Raw genomic sequence first — 16,482 nt, forward strand, 5'->3', positions numbered from 1 at the left:
GCCAAATGGGCCAAGAAATTGTTTTGTTTTGTTTTTTAATCCTCACCAGAGGATATTTTTTTCCACTGCTTTCCAGAGAGAGTAGAAGGGAGAGAGAGCAAAACGTAGATGTGAGAGAGATGCATCAATCATTTGCCTCCTGCACACTCCCTGACCAGGACCTGTGATTGAGCCTGCAACTGAGGTACGTGCCCGGGGCCAAACTCAAACCCGGGACTCTTCAGTCTGCAGGCCGACACTCTAACCTTTGAGCCACACTGCCTAGGGCAGGAAATAGTTTTTAATGACTTTTCACCATATTTTAAGGTATGCCTATTAAATACCTAGTTATAAATGATGTTAGGTAAACTACAAACATAATATCATAAATTACTGCTATTCATTGTGTCCAACATTTAGTCTTTCATTTTTAAAAAAATGTATCTTCATTGTTGAAAGTATTACAGATGTCCCCTTTTTCCCCATTTACCCCTCCCACCCTGCACCACTCTCCGCCAAGGCTTTAACCACACTCTTGTTTGTGTCCATGGGGTATGCATATATGCATATAAATTCTTTGGTTACTCTCTCCTGAACCACTCACCCCCACCTTCCCTCCAGGATTCATCAGTCTGTTCCATGCTTCTATGTCACTGAATCTATTTTGTTCATCAGTTTATTAAGTTCTTTAGATTCCATATATAAGTGAGATTATGTGATGTTTGTCTTTCTCTGCCTGGCTTATTTCGCTTAGCACAATATTCTCCAGGTCCATAGATACTGTCTAAATAGTACAAGATCCTTCTCCTTTACAGCTGCATAGTATTCCATAGTGTAAATGTCCCATAGTTTTTTATCCACTCATCTACTAATGGGGACTTGGGCTGTTTCCAGATCTTAGCTATTATAAATTTTGCTGCTATGAACATAGGGATGCATATATTCTTTCTGATTAGTGTTTCAGGATTCTTAGGATGTATTCCTAGAAGTGGGATCACAGGGTCAAAAAGCAGTTCCACATTTAATTTTTTGAGGAACCTCCATACTGGCTGCACCAGTCTGCATTCCCACCAGCAGTGTACCAGGGTGCCCCTTCATCCACATCCTCACCACAAGTGTCATTCGTTGATTTGTTGATGGTAGCCATTCTGACAGGTGTGAAGTGATATCTCACTGTGGTTTTAATTTGCATCTCTCTGATAATTAGTGACACTGAACATTTTTTCATATCTCTTGGCCATCTGTATGTCCTCTTTGGAGAAGTGTCTATTCAGGTCCTTTGCCCATTTTTAATTGGTTTGTCTTTGTCTTGAGTTGTATGAGTTTTTTGTACACTTTGGAAATTAGCCCCTTATCAGATACATCCTTGGCAAATATGTTCTCCCATACCGTGCGTTTTCTTTGCATTTTGAGGCTGATTTCTTTTGCTGTGCAGAAGCTTTTTAGTTTGATGTAGTCCCATTTGTTTATTTTTTCTTTTGTTTCTCTTGCCTGAGGAAATGTATCAGTGAAAATTACACTACATGAGATGTCTTTGACTTTACTGCCTATGTTTTCTTCCAGGATTTTTATGGTTTTGCGACTTATATTTAAGTCTCTTATCCATTTTGAATTTATTCTTGTGTAAGGAGTAAGTAGGTCATCTAGTTTCATTTTCTTGCATGTACCTGTCCAATTTTTCCAGCACCATTTATTGAAGAGACTGTCTTAACTCCATTGTATGCTCTTGTCTCCTTTGTCAAATATTAACTGACTATAATGGTGTGGGTCTACTTCTGGGGTCTCTGTTCTGTTCCATTGATCTATATGTCTGTTGTAGCAATATCAGGCTGTTTTGATTACAGTGGCTTTGTAGTATAGTTTGATATCTGGTAAAGTGATCCCTCCAACTCTGTTCTTATTTCTGAAGATTGCTGCAGCTATCCGGGTCTTTTTCAGTTCCATATAAATTTTTGGAATATTTGTTCTAGCTTTGTGAAATATGCTGCTGGTATTTTAATAAGAATTGCATTGAATCTATAGATTGCTTTGGGTAGTATGGACATTTTAATTCTTCCAGTCCATGAACATGGTATATTCTTCCACTTGTCTATATTTTCCTCTATTTCTTTTTTCAGTGTCACGTAGTTTTCTGAGTACAGGTTTTTTACATCCTTGGTTAATTTTATTCCTAGGTAACTTACTTTTTAGTAGCAGTGGTAAATGATATTGCTTTTTAAGTTTCTCTTTTTGAGAGTCCATTGTTGGTGAATAAAAATGCTGTCAATTTTTGGATGTTAATTTTGTATCCAGCTACCTTACCGAATTCAGTTATCAAGTCTAGTAGTACTTTGGTGGAGTCTTTAGGGTTTTCTATGTACAATATCATGTCATTTGCAAATGACAGTTTTACTTCCTCCTTTCCAATTTGGATACCTTTTATGGTTTCTTCCGGATGGCTCTGGAAAGGCCTTCCAGTACTATGTTGAATAAGAATGGTGAAAGCAGACAACCCTATCTTGTTCCTGTTTTTAAGGGAAATGGTTTTAGTTTTCAACGATTAAGTATGATGTTGGCTGTAGGTTTGTCATATATGGCCTTTATTATGTTGAGGTATGTTCCCGCTATTCCCACTTTGCTGAGATTTTTTTTAATCAAAAGCAGGTGCTCGGTTTTGTCGAATGCTTTTTCTGCATCTACTGATATAATCATATGATTTTTGTCCTTCATTTTTTTAATATGATATATCACATTTATTAATTTGTGAATATTATACCAGCCTTGCATCCCCAAAACAAATCCCTCTTGGTCATGGTGTATGATCTTTTTGATGTATTGCTGGATCTGGTTTGCTAGTATTTTTTTGAGGATTTTAGCATCTATGTTCATCAGGGATATTGGCCTGTAATTCCCTTTCTTTGTAGTTTCTTTGTTTGGTTTTGGGATTAGGATGATGCTGGCCTCATAAAAAGAGCTTGAGAGTTTTCCCTCCTCTTGAATTTTCTGGAATAGTTTGAGGAGGATTGTGTTAGTTATTCTTGAAATGTTTGGTAAAACTCGCCTGTAAATCCATTTGGTCCCAGACTTCTGTTTGCTGGGAGTTTTTTGATTACTGATTCATTTTCACTAGTTGTTATTGGCCTATTCACGTTTTCTGTCTCTTCCTGATTCAGCTTTGGAAGATTGTATGCTTCTATGAATTTGTCCATTTCACCCATGTTGTCCAGTTTGTTGGCATATGGTTGCTCATAGTATTTTCTTACAATCCCTCGTATTTCTGTTGGGTCAGTTATATTGCCTCTTTCATTTCTGATTTTATTTGGGTCCTCTCTCTTTGTTTCTTAGTGAGTCTGGCTAAAAGTTTCATCAATCTTACTTATCTTTTCAAAGAACCAGCTCTTGGTTTCACTGATTTTTGTATTTTTTTTAGTCTCTATGTCATTAATTTGTGCTCTGATCTTTATTATTTCCTTCCTTCTTCTTCCTTGCGGCTTTTCTTGCTGTTCTCGTTCTAGTTCTGTAATTGTTGTGTTAGATGGTTCATTAGAGCTTTTTCTTATTTCTTGAGGTATGCCTGTAATTCTATGAACTTTTCTCTCAGGACTGCTTTCACTGTGTCCCATAGATTTTGGGTTGTTATCTGTTCATTTTCGTTTTTCTCCAGGAAGTTTTTGATTTCTTCCTTGATCTCACTGGTAACCCATTCATCATTTAATAACATGATATTTAGCCTCCATGGGTTTGAATATTTTTTAGTTCTTTTATAGTGGTTGATTTCTAGTTTCATGGCATTGTGATCCAAGAAGATGCTCGATATGATTTCAATCTTCTTGAACTTGTAGAGACTTGTTTTGTGCCCTAACATGTGGTCTATTTTTGAGAATGTTCCATGTGCACTTGAGAAGAATGTGTATTCTGCTGCTTTAGGATGAAATGTTCTGTAAATGTCAATTAAATCCATTAGCTTTAGTGTGTCATTTAATGTCTCTGTTTGTGTATATGTTAAAGTCCCCCACTATGATTGTGTTGCTGTCAATATCCCCCTCAAAGTCCACCAAGAAATTTTTTTATATATTAGGTACTCCTATATTGGGTGCATATATACTTAAGGGTTATTTCCTCCTGTTATATTGACCCCTTTAGTATTATGTAGTAACCTTCTTTGTCTCTTTTTATGGTCTTTATTTTGAAGTTTATTTTGTCAGAAATAAGTATTGCTACTCCAGCTATTTTATTGTTTCCATTTGCATGGAATATTTTTTTCCATCCCTTCACTTTCAACCTGTGTCAATCTTTTGCTGTCAGATGGGTCTCTCATAGACAGCATACATATGGATCATGTTTTCTTATCCCTTCAGCTACCCTATATCTTTTGATTGGAGCATTTATTCCATTTATATTTAAGGTTACCAGAGACATATACTTATTTAATGTCATTTTCCCCCTTTATGCTGATGTACCTTTCCCTCAATATTTCTTCTTCTTCTTAAAGTAGTCCTTTTATCATTTCTTGCAATGTTGGTTTGGTGGTACTGAACTCATTTAGCCTTCTTTTGTTGGGGAGCTCTTTATTTCACCTTCAATTTTATTTATTTATTTTTAATTTTTTTTCAAATTTTAGAAATTGTTTCTTTCCTGTCAACCTTATTTACACTCTGTTAACAGTTTGTGGACGAACAGCTTAGGACCACTCAGTGGTTGTTCCTACCCTTTCAGTGGTCTGAGCAGTGGGGGCTGCAGACCAGTCTTCAGTGGCAGGCTGAGTGCTCCAGTCTTCAGTAGGAAACTGCTGAATGGGCACAGAAGGCACCTGCATGCCTTCAGACCAGCCTGTGACCTCAGGCTGCGCAGCAGTGAACTGAGGAGCTAGAGCAGTCCATTCACCCTGAAATTCCTCTTTGGACACAGCCTTTTCAGTAGCGGCCTGCTCTTCCTTTTCAATCTCTTCAGGATCCCTGCAGAAGTAAAGATCAGGCATGACCTCTCATGGATGTTCACGGGAGACGGTGCCATGTGTGCGCAGTACTTCTTGGGCCAGCATCTACTACATCAGACCCACTGAGTGAGCCCCCTTGTTGTTGCAAGGGATAGCAATGTCCACATAGCACAGAGGAGAGTGTGTTGCTCAGAGCGATGGTGGGCAGGTTCACATAAGACGCCTCTGTGAGAGGCTGGTGGTAAGCCCGGGGATCAGTGACCACCAGAAGTCTTCGCTCCCGGAAGGCAGCCTGGATCTGGTTGGTGAAGGTTCCAGGAGTGAAGCAACTGGCAATAGGAGTGGATCCAGTGGCAGCAATGAACTTCAGCACAGCTCGCTGGTCAGTATTCCTGGACGATATGACACTGACATCAGCAGGGTTTTCAATGGCAACAATGGCATGAGCTGCCAGCAGAAACTTCTCCCAGGTTCTCTTCAGATTTATGATGTAGATATTATCACTCTTCCTTTTGTAGATGTACTGTCCCATTTGGAAGTCAAGGCTGGTGCCACCTAAGTGGGTTCCTGCTGCAAGGAATTTGAGGACATCCTCCTCCTTCATTTGCAGGACATCAAGGGCTCCGGACATTGTGAAAATTTCCCTTTAAGTTACATGGGAACCAAGAACACCACCATATGGACCCCTCTATGGGTAGCGCAGAAAGGCTCACTATCACCTTCAATTTTAAATGATAGCCTTCCTGGATAAAGCAGTCTTGGTTGCAGGTTCTTGCTTTTCATTACTTTGAGAACTTCATGCCACTCCCTTCTGGCCTGAAGTGTTTCTGTTGAGAAATTTGCTGTCAGCCTTATGGGGGTTCCCTTGTAGGTCACTCTTTGTCTCTCTCTTGCAGCCCTTAATATTCTCTGTCCTTAACATTTGCCGTTTTAATTATGATGTGTCTTGGAGTGGGTCTCTTTGGGTTCCTCTTGTTTGGAACCCTCTGTGCTTCCTGAACTTTTGTGGATTCTCCTTCACCAGCTTGGGGAAGTTTCCTGTCATTATTTCTTCCACCAGATTCTCTATTCCTTGCTGACTTTCCTCCCCCTCTGGTACCCTTATGATGCAAATGTTGTTCACTTCATGTTGTCCCAAAGTTCCCTTAAACTATCCTCATATTTTTTAAGTGTTTTTTTTCTTTTTGCTGCTCTGAGTGTTTTTTTTTCTGTTATCTTCTAACTCACTTATTCTATCCTCTGCTTCATTAAGCCTGATTTTAATTGCTTCCAGCATATTCTTGACATCAGATATAGTATTCATTTCTGCCTGGTTCTTATTTATGATATCTAGCTCTCTTTTCATGTTTTCACTAAGTTCCTGGTCCTTCCCATTAAGTATCTTGTTGTTCTCATTAATTTCCTTGAGCATCTTTATAACCATTACTCTAAACTCTATTTCTGATAATTTGCTTAACTCCATCTCAAGGTCTTTTTCTGGTGATTTTTCCTTTTCTTTAGTTGGGGGGGGGGTTCTTTGTCATCCCATTTTAGTTATCTCTTTCTTTTTGTTCCTACGTGTAAGCTAGAACTACTATGGCACCCAGTTTTTATGAGGTGGCCTTATGTAGTAAGTGTTCTGTGGCACTCAGAACTTGCTGGTAAAGGCTCCTTGAACTCTTGAGCTGAATGCTCTAGTAATGTCCCTTGTGTGGGCTATGTGGACCCTCCTGTTGTGATTGGGAGCTGATTGTTGGCCCGTTCATGGGTGGGATTGACTTTTACCCCACATAATTGGGCTTAGCAGGATGGAGCCAGCTGGAGATGGGAGTACAAATCCAATCCTCCCTTTGAATGGGGTGACACAGGATCTCAGACCTCGAGAGGGGACCTAGCTGTTTGCCTTCTAGCTCAGCAGTGCCCTGTCAGAAACCCTGAGGGAAGGCTCTGAGGAGGTTTCACCAGATGCCCTGGCTCTGGGACATGACCCCTTTCCCCTGTGTGGCTTCCCCACCAGGGATGTGTAGGCAGAGCTTCAAGGACGTGAACAAGGTTGCCCCCTTCCACTTTGGGTGTCACCTTCCCTTAGGAGGAGAGCTGCTCACTTCCTTCTGTCTGTACAGTGCTCTGCCAGAGGCCTTGTTGGAGTGCTCAGAGTGAATCAGGTCCAATGTCCAAGCTCTGCTTTCCCCCCCCTTTCTCCCAGTGGATATGAGATTAGCAGGGTATTGCCAGCAGAATCTGTGGGGTGCTAGTCTAATCCACCTTTTGATTGAGGTGGTAAGGGTCCTCAGCCCTCAAGAGAGGTAGGTACTCTCCTTTAAGCTCCACGCCATAGCTCCAGAAGGGAAACTCCTAGGGGGGTGCATCAGATTTCACAGTTCTGATTTGTGACCCCTTTACTCTGTGAGGCTGCACTTTCAGGACAGTGTAAGTGGGGCTTGGAGTAATAAATCAAGGCTGCCCCCTCTGTCTGGGGTAGCACCGGCTCTTGTGGGGGGTGGAAGAGGGCTTGTCACTCCCCTCTCCTTTCAGCTTACTGTGAGACCCTGATGTAGACCTACAAAGGGATGGCTCCAGATGCCCCATTTCTGATCTAAAATTCCTCCTCCCTTTTAGTCTGCACTTGGCTGGTGATGCGGACAGGTTTAGAGAATGCAGATCCAGGTGGCCCCTTGTTGGAAGTGGTTCAGGGCCTCAGCCCTCAATAACGGAGCTAGTCTCTTTGCCTATAGCTCACTGGCACCCCACCAGAGCTCTTGAAGGGAGGCTTCTAGTTGGTCACACCAGATTTCACAGTTTGGATTTGTGAACCCCTTTCCCAGTGAGCCTGCCCCTGCAGGTGGGGTTTGGAGTGATAGCACAAGGCTGTCTCCTCTGCTTGGGGTTGGTTGCTCTGGCTCTTGTGGGGAGATGTCCTAGTGAAGACCTCTGGGGAGGGGGGCTCCAAAGAACCAGTTCTGGTTTGCACAACAGCTGTGGATATGCCCTTGGCTTGTCACGCAGGCTGGTTTTGGCCCTCAAGAAGGGAGCTAGGCACTTGCCCTACAGCTCAGGGTCACCCCACCAGAACTCCCAAAGGGAAGCTCCTAGAGGATGCACCAGGCTTCACAGTTCTGATTTGTGGCCCGTTTTCCCAGCGAGTGTGTCCCTGCAGGATGGTGCAGGTGGGGTTTGGAGCCCCCTCTGCTTGGGGCTGCTCCAGCTCCCCAATAATAGCAAGTCAGTCACCCTGCAGCTCACTGTCAGGAGCTCCGGTGCAGGCCTGGGGGGGGGAGGGGGCAATGTCCTAGTTCTGGTTTTCACTTTATTCCTGCTGTATATCTGCACTTGGCTTGAGGTGCAGGCAGGTTTGGAATGCAAATCCAGGCTTTGGGAATGCAAATTCAGGTGGCCCCTTGTTGGGGGTGGTACAGGACCTTGGAGGGTTAGTTAGCTGCTGGCTTTCTGGCTTGGCAGTGTCCTGCCAAAGAGCCTGAAGGGAGGTTTACAAGTACACACCTCTCCCTTATTCGGCAGCTGCCTGTAGCTGAGGCCCTGCCCAGGGCACCTTCCTTTGGGGATTGCACCTGCCTACCCCATGGAAGGGGGGGAATATTGGTTCTTATTCCCCAGCCACTCAGTTCAGTCTTCATCTAAGGCTGTCTATAGTTTCTCCAGAGGAAAAAACACTGTTCAGGTCCCTTTTGGGTACAGCCTACAGTTCTTTATGCCAGACTCAAGTCTGTCAGGGTAGTGTCACCAGTATTTGAAGGACAGAGTTAGTGTACTTTCTCCAGCTGGTGCTGTAAGAATAAGAGTGCTGGACCCTGGGAGATGGCGTCTGGGGACAGTGTGGGATGTTGGCTCTGGACTGGGACCTCAGAAGCCTGCTTTCCCAATCTCCAGCGCTATGCCACCCTGATCTTCTCCTTCGGGTTTCCATATGCCCTGAGTCTCCTTCCCTCCACCAGAGCCCCAGGTGAGTGCCCGAGGGCGAGTCCCTGTGAGGTGGCCTTTCTTTACAGAGAATGCCCTGGATTCAGGCAGTCTCCCTCCCCTTTCCAGTAGGCCAATTCCCCACTTACTTTTTGTTGCCAAGTGTTATGAAGGCTCTTCTTTCAGGCCCTGGTGTTCTGAGTTGGGGCTCCTGGTGTGGGATTGAGACCCCTCTTTCCTCTGGGGAAAATTTTGCAGCCACAGTATTTCTCCAGTTAAAGCAGCTGCCCCTGGCTGCAGGGACCATCCCTTTCCATGCCTCAGCCCCTCTTACCAGTCTCTGTGTAGCTTCTGTTTTTCAATCCTTGGATATAATACTCCTGTTCAGGTGTCTTTCTGTTGTTAATTCAGGTTAATTGCTCGAAGTTTTAGCTGCATCTCAGGTTTGGCGCTGGGGGCAGGTGTATATTGCTTTCACCTATTCTGCCGCCATCTTCAATCTCTCTAGTCTTTCATTTTTAAAAGAATAATTTTGTACAGAATTTGACCTTGATCCTATTTTGTTGCTCATTTTAATATGAAATTTGTGTTTTATAACTTTTAGGAGGAAGCATGTATATACTTTTTAGATACTTTTTTTAAAAAAAACTTTACATAGGTTCCTTTACTGTTGCTTTCATTTACTTTAAATAATATGGCCATTTTCTTTTGATGCCTTTTTATTGCTCATTTCTAATTTAATTCCATAGTGGTCAGAAACTATATTCTATATGATTTCAACAAATGGTCTATCTACAGGAATGTGTCACATGCCCTTGGAAAAGAATGTATATTTAACTGTTGATGGGTATAGTGTTCTATAATATATAAATCAAGTTGGTTGAGTGTTGCTGAAATTTTCTATCACTTTACCCATCTGTCTTCTACTTGTTTAACTAATTATTTAACTTTTTGGTAAAAACTGACAAGGAGATGTTAAAGTTTATATGGTTATGCAAGGAACATAGAATAGCCAAAGCAAGGAATCGTATGGAGGATTTATACTATGTAATGTTAAGACTTCTTATAAAGCTACAATAATTCAGACAATGTGGTACAGATATAAATCCAGTTAGATAAATCAATGGAACCATAGTAGAGAGTCTAGAAACAGGTCAGCATATATATTGATGATTGTTTTTTGGCAAAGATGCCAATGTGATTTAATGGGGGAAAGGAGAGTCTTAAAAAAAACGTGCTGGAACAAATGGATATCAGTATTGAAGAAGAAAAAACTTTGACCCGTACTTAACAACACATATAAACATTAACTCCAAAATTAAGGAAAATTAAGTTCCAGCACGACTAAATTGCTTTTATTACACCAACCCTCATACAGATAACAACAATAAACTCTGAACAAAGTATAAAAAAACATTATCTGAAGATACTGAAGAACAACCAAAGTCAGGCATCTACTGGAAGAGAGTCGATATAAGAAGGGATGACACTGGATGTGTTTACCATTTTTACAGCTTTTAGCTTGCAAATAGGCCCAGTCAGTCATGCAAGGTAACTAAAATTCCTGTTTAAAAAACCTTCAATCTTATTGACTTGAAGAATCAAAGGAGTGTTCTATGGTCATCATGACCACTGGAAAGTCAAGGGGGAATCCAGACAGAGAGGGGTGCCTAAATTCTGTGCATGAACTCTTCCCAAATTTAAGCTTAACCACTTAAATGAACTAAAACTTGAGCTACTACACACCACAGAGAAGACAGTTTCCAGTTTGAGTCCAGACAAGTTAAGTGCTTGCAAAACAAAACATCAGCAATCTTTAAGGGAACTAAACAGAATCCAAAATCTCTACAATATATGATTTACAACAACCAAAACACAATCCAAAATAACACAGAAAAAGACAGAAAAGTGTCAAGAGAAAGAGAAGAGGTTCAAGAGTAAATACAGAGACTGACTCTGAGACGATAGAAATGCTGGAATTAGCAGAAAAGGACTTTAAACCAGTTATGTATAACTATGCTCAAGAACATAAAGACAACTATGTTCAGAATGAATGAATAATAGGATAGTTTAACTGAGAAACAGAAACTATAAAAAATAACCAACTGAAAAGTCTAGAACTGAAAAATACAATCTGAAACCAACAAAAAAAAATCTCTGCATGGGCTTAATAACATAATGGAGGTAACAGAAGAAAGAGTTAATGAATGTAAGACAGACCAATAGAAATTATCCAACATGACAAGTAGAAATAAAATTTAAAAACCAAACCAAAACCAAAACAATAGTCTCAGGGATGAGTAAAACAAAATCAAAAGATGTAATATACATATAATTTGAGGCCCAGAAGAAAAGGGGAGAGTGAGAGAAAATATGTTTTTAAAAATAATGGGCAGAAACTCCCCAAATTTGGTAAAAGACATAAATTTACAGATTCAAGAAATTTGGCAAACCCCAAGCAGAATACACAGTAAAGCATACCTAAGCACACTATAGTCAAACTTTTGAAAACCAAAGTATAAAAGATTTTGAAAGCAGCCATAAAAAAACAAAATGACAGCTGCCTGAACAGTGTCTTGGTTGGTTATAACTCTCATCCAGGCAGGAAACTTCCTCACCAATCTGGTGGTCAGCCTCACGTCCACTCCACTGTAATAACTAATACTATGATTTGGTGCAGAGTGGGAGCAGTTTCCAGCCCTTTTCAGACAATAGTTACAGAAATGAGCATCCACTCCCAGGGAAACTCATGATTGGTATGGGCAGAAACCAGGCAAATGATTAGAACTTTGGCTAGTTGGTTGAGAGACGTGTAGGGGTAGGTATGTAAAGCTGGATGAGGAAGAATGGCAACAGCTGAAATGTCTTATGGCTCAGCTCCTCCTATAGTCTATTATGCCAACCTGAGATACATTCAGAAACAACACTAAAAAGTCTCAGAGGTCTTTTGCAATAGATCCTGCCTGCTATGATTTAGCATTCTTAGTGAGATTTCCAAGATGAACTGTGGGAAACCAAGATGAGGCATTGACTAGCATCTGGACTCTTACTGCCCCACATTGGATCTATAATGCTGATGAAGATGACCCACTGGGAAATGAGAAACTGACCCAAAGAATTCTAGATATGTTTTTGAGGTGAGCCCCACCACCTTGAAAAAACTCCCTAGCCTTTACTTTAAAACCAAACAAAAACTTAAAATATACTATTATAGAGGGGTTTAGGACACGCTACTCCAAAATACGGCACCTTGGCATTTTGAATATTTTAAGCTAAAGGAGCTGAGAAAATGGCAGAAGCAGGAAGGTCACTCTGACTTCCCCCCCATCCTTCACCCCTGACAGGTCATAAAACCCTCATGTGAGAGGTGCCCTCCCTATTCCCAGGGGAAAAGAGCATCCTTATCTCTGGAGACAAGGGAACATCAAGAAGTTTCCTAAAGCCTTGCTAAGTATCCTGTTTACTACACTTACCTCATACTCTCAGACTATTTTATTTCTCCATGACTGTCCACACTTCATCAAAGCTGGCATAAAACTACCCAGGTCTAATTATTTCTTCAGCTCTTCATTTCCTTATGTAGGCTCCCATATCACATAAAACTTACATTAAATTTGCACGCTTTTCTCTTGTTAATCCGTCCTTGTCAATTTAATTTTCAGACCCAGCCAGGGACTCTAAGGAGGTCAGAGAAAACTTTTTCCTCCCTTACACTGTCACAACAGTGGGCAGCAAATGCACCAGATTAAAGTGGAGATCCTAAAAAGAAAAAGTTGCTATTGCGCTGTAAAGTCTGAGTTAGCCAATGGGCACGACTGGAAAGCAATGTGGCTGCAACTGCAGAATCGAGGTATCCCTAAAGTTGAAATAAATGGCATCAGTCACGCGAATCCTGCCACCTGATACAGAATTCTGGGCATACTGAAACATAAGACGTTCATCTGACCGAACTCTGAGCAGCTCGCTGTATTGTTCAAAACCAAAAACCAATGTAAAGATTTTCTTGCTGTCATAGAGCCTCACTCACTCCATGCCTCAGCCCTTCCTCCCCTTCTACCCTGAAATCAGCTGCTCCAAAGAAATGATTAGGGGTGGGACAGAGGGTTCCCTGTTCCGAAGAGGGGCAAAGGCCATACATACCCCCCTTTGAGTATGATGGAGAACTTCAAGGAACAGAGAAACTCAAGACTTCTAAGGCTCTGTCGGATACAGGTGTTTAATGCGTGACCATCCTATCTGATCAAGGAGGTGAGGGAGTACCCAAATTCAACTGATAGGGTTTCGCCAGTGATTAGTGAGGAAAGGCACCTAAGTGATCTTTGGTGGGGGGGGAGGGGCGCGCTTTGGGCCAGTTCAGTGTACAGTCATTGCAGCTTCCACGACTGAATGTGTCACTGGTGTGGTGTTTTAAACGCTTGTTGTATGAATGCTAATAAAGTCCAAAGGGACTCCTATTAAAGGACTGACATATATGGAGATATAGTAGTGGGGCATGTAAATCACTTCCCAACCCACCTCCTTGTTCTCTCCCAGGTGGTCCAATAGGAACAACAGAGAACCCCTAGAGGAGGAAGGAAGTCACAGCCTTGATTAAGACTAAAAGGCAGCAGGCATAGTAAGATATATAATGTGTCAATACAACAGCCCCGTATGGCCAGTGAAATAGCCTAGCAAGAGCTGCAGGGTCACTGTGGATTACTGCCAATGGAATTCAGCTGTCACTCCCAGTGCCCTGACTGTTCCAGACATTATGACTAACACACTGCACAGACTGATGATGGCACTTGGAATGCTGAGTTGGATGCTGCCTGGGTTTTCTTTTTTTAATTCCAGTGGAGTTGGAAGACACTTCCAGGGGTCTCTTGTGCTCCTATACATCTTGCTGGGTATGACAAGAAAGCAAGGGAATACCATTTCCCTGGCATTTCTCAGGTTTGTGTTGGCAGCAAGCAACTTTGAGGCTGGCTTCCAGGCTGCTATTAAGCAACAGGTTCCCCAGGTTCAGTGTTCATTTCCCATGATGCAACTCACAGCACACAATGGCAGCTGTCAAGGATGATCTGAGCTGCCTCTGTGGGAACTGGGGCTTAGGGAACCCACAGCCAATAAGGTTTTTGTTTGTTTGTTTTTTTAAAGGAATTTTCCCTCTGGCCAAAGGGGAAAAGACCCTTCTCCACCCCTTCCCTTTTCTTAGAGTATTTCCTTGAGAAAACTGGTGTTTGTATATATATCTTTCCTCTGCCCTTTTGATATGTATGTCAATGTTTTGAAAAGCTAAATAAACCTTTTGTCAGAATTATAGCTTGGGAGTAATCTCTTTGAAATACAAACATCAAGGACAATAGAGCCCCTTATCTACCTGTCACCCTGGGAGCTTAGCCTAGGCACTGGGTTTGATTTTGCCTTTGGATAAAGCCGATTAACTAGCACAGATGGCCACTCCAATTACCAGGTGAATTTAGGATGAACTAGGATAGAATGCAGAGAACACGCTCTGTCAAGTCTTCTTGCAAGAGGACAAGTTATCATTTATCTTAAGAACATGTATGTGGTGGACTGTATTTGCTCAGCTACACAAAATGGTGAGATTTCTTTTTATCTTTGCAATCTCATTAGCAAATTTCCCATGATGGAAATCACAGTTTGGTTTAATACTCAGTAATAAAATTATTTTCTTTCCTTTTTACATTTATAGAGACGATTTCCTGGGTTCCTAGGAGATTTTTTTTTTTTAATTTCCCTAACAATCTGCTGGTGAGAATGGGATGGCCTGAAAGTTTCTCAACTGAACAGGCCAGCTGAAGACCAGTGAATTGTAAAATGTCTCCCTCCTAGTTCTGTGCTCTTTCCAAATACTAGCCAAATAAATGATGCTCTCCAAATTCCAGATTTTATTCTTGAGTAAGCATGTGTAATACAAGACTTAAAATCCATCAGGATCACCATTAGCTGTGATGGTGGGAAAACATAGGAAGCCAAGAATGCTGCCTGTGAGTCTGAGTATGCGAAACAGTTTATTCTTGTATTATTATTTATTCCTGTATTATGTTCCATATGAACAACTGTAAACCTACTTTTGCCCCACCCTGTACAGTATCTCTCTATAACATTTGGAATGAAATCAGTCTTACAGTGGCTGAGGACGATGCCTTTGATTTGAGTGACTTAACTTATCTGTGGTGAGTTTTGGAAGGACCTTGTGCCCAGCAAATTAATTACTTGTGTTCATCGGATGAATATCATTCTAGGAATAAAGTATAAAATTATTTGGAAAGACTGAGGAAACTAGAAGAGGAAATGGGAGAATTAAAGTCACTTTCTCTTTCAACAAACCCTCCTCCTCCTTTCTCTGCTGTCTCCACTCCTATTGTTCCCCTTCCATTGAATCGCTTTATCCCGACCAGCCTCAAAATGACTCCTGGTAACAGGGAAGCTTTGAGATGGGTGATTCTGATAATTAGTAGGTTTCCCTGCAAAGAGGGACAAGGACACAATTTTTTGAGCCTGTATTGAATTTATCTGTGTGAGATTTGTGTGCCTCATGCCCTAGCTCCTGAGGGGGATCAAAGTTTTGCAACCCCAAAATAGGCCTTTTGGGTTACTGATTGTCACCTGATTATTAAGAAACAAAAGACTCAGAAAGAGCCTTTGATCCCATCCCTTACCTTCCTAAAGGAATTCAGATAGAAAAACCTGTTTAAAGAAAGGGAGCATCACTTTAGCATCATAATATAAATTAAATGTGGCAGACGGGGAGGAATCTAGCAAAGTCTGTTTGTTGGACTCCCCTCTGTGTCCATTGTTTCTGGGTGGCCCAGAAATAATTTGTTTACCACGTTTGCTCTTTCTCAGCTACCTGTAAATTGTCTGCTTTCTCTTTGAAATACCAGACCCCCCCGCCACACTCCTTAGTCCAAAATGGTATATAAGCCTCAACTGCCCAATGTCTCCTTGGGTCTCATATTCTTATGGCACCCCCACATGTACATCCATAATAAACGTTAATCATTTTCTCCTGTTAATCTGCCTCACATAAATTTGATTATTAGCTCAGCTAGAAGAACTTAGAAGGTGGGAAGAAAGTTGTTATTTTGACCCCCACCCTCTGATTCCACTTCCTGCTTAGCCTAGATTCCACCTCCAAGAGTCCCTTCTCATCCACATATCACATAACTAAAAAAGAAGAGATGATAAAGCAACACTATCAGGGAATTGAGAACCTGGATAAGAGACTGTGATCCTATATGAAGACCACCACATGGAGACCCGTTGCAGTCGTCACTTGGAAAAGAAAAAAAAAGTGCTACGCTGGAAAATACCAACATGGGGAAGGAAACAAAAATGCCATCTAATTCTACGTATTTCTTGACTCAATGAAAAGATAGGCAGCCCTTCCTAGCCACGACTCATAAAGCTGATGCCATTAAGAAGCACCCAGACCTCCCCAGGGTTTGTGGGGAGGCACGTAACTTGAAACAGTAAGATTCTACATGCCCCTCAACTCCACCAATATTACTCATTTAAGGGCTTCTTTTCCTGTGCCCTTTCCTTGGGGAAGACTCACAGAAGTTCACACAAGTACTTGGCAGTGTGGTTTCAGGTTACAACCTTACACACAGGATGTGTACTGGCTGCTGCGCAGAATTCTGCAACCAAGAGATGACCCACTGCATCAGGGGTATCATGGCCAA

The 16,482-nt window shown here is 41.7% G+C and overlaps 1 protein-coding gene and 1 pseudogene across 4 annotated transcripts in view; both read right to left on the reverse strand.

The window, feature by feature from the left end:
- Positions 1 to 16,482, reverse strand: part of ZNF81 (zinc finger protein 81) — a 75,998-nt gene that overhangs the window by 19,592 nt on the left and 39,924 nt on the right. The gene's annotated exons all lie outside the window — the stretch shown is intronic.
- On the reverse strand, positions 4,640 to 5,525 carry LOC308551581 (small ribosomal subunit protein uS2 pseudogene; annotated as a pseudogene). Its single transcript has one exon. The product of its transcript is annotated as a small ribosomal subunit protein uS2 pseudogene (transcript).

The sequence above is a fragment of the Miniopterus schreibersii genome (assembly GCF_964146895.1).
Source record: "Miniopterus schreibersii genome assembly, chromosome: X".
NCBI classification, from domain to species: Eukaryota; Metazoa; Chordata; class Mammalia; order Chiroptera; family Miniopteridae; genus Miniopterus; species Miniopterus schreibersii.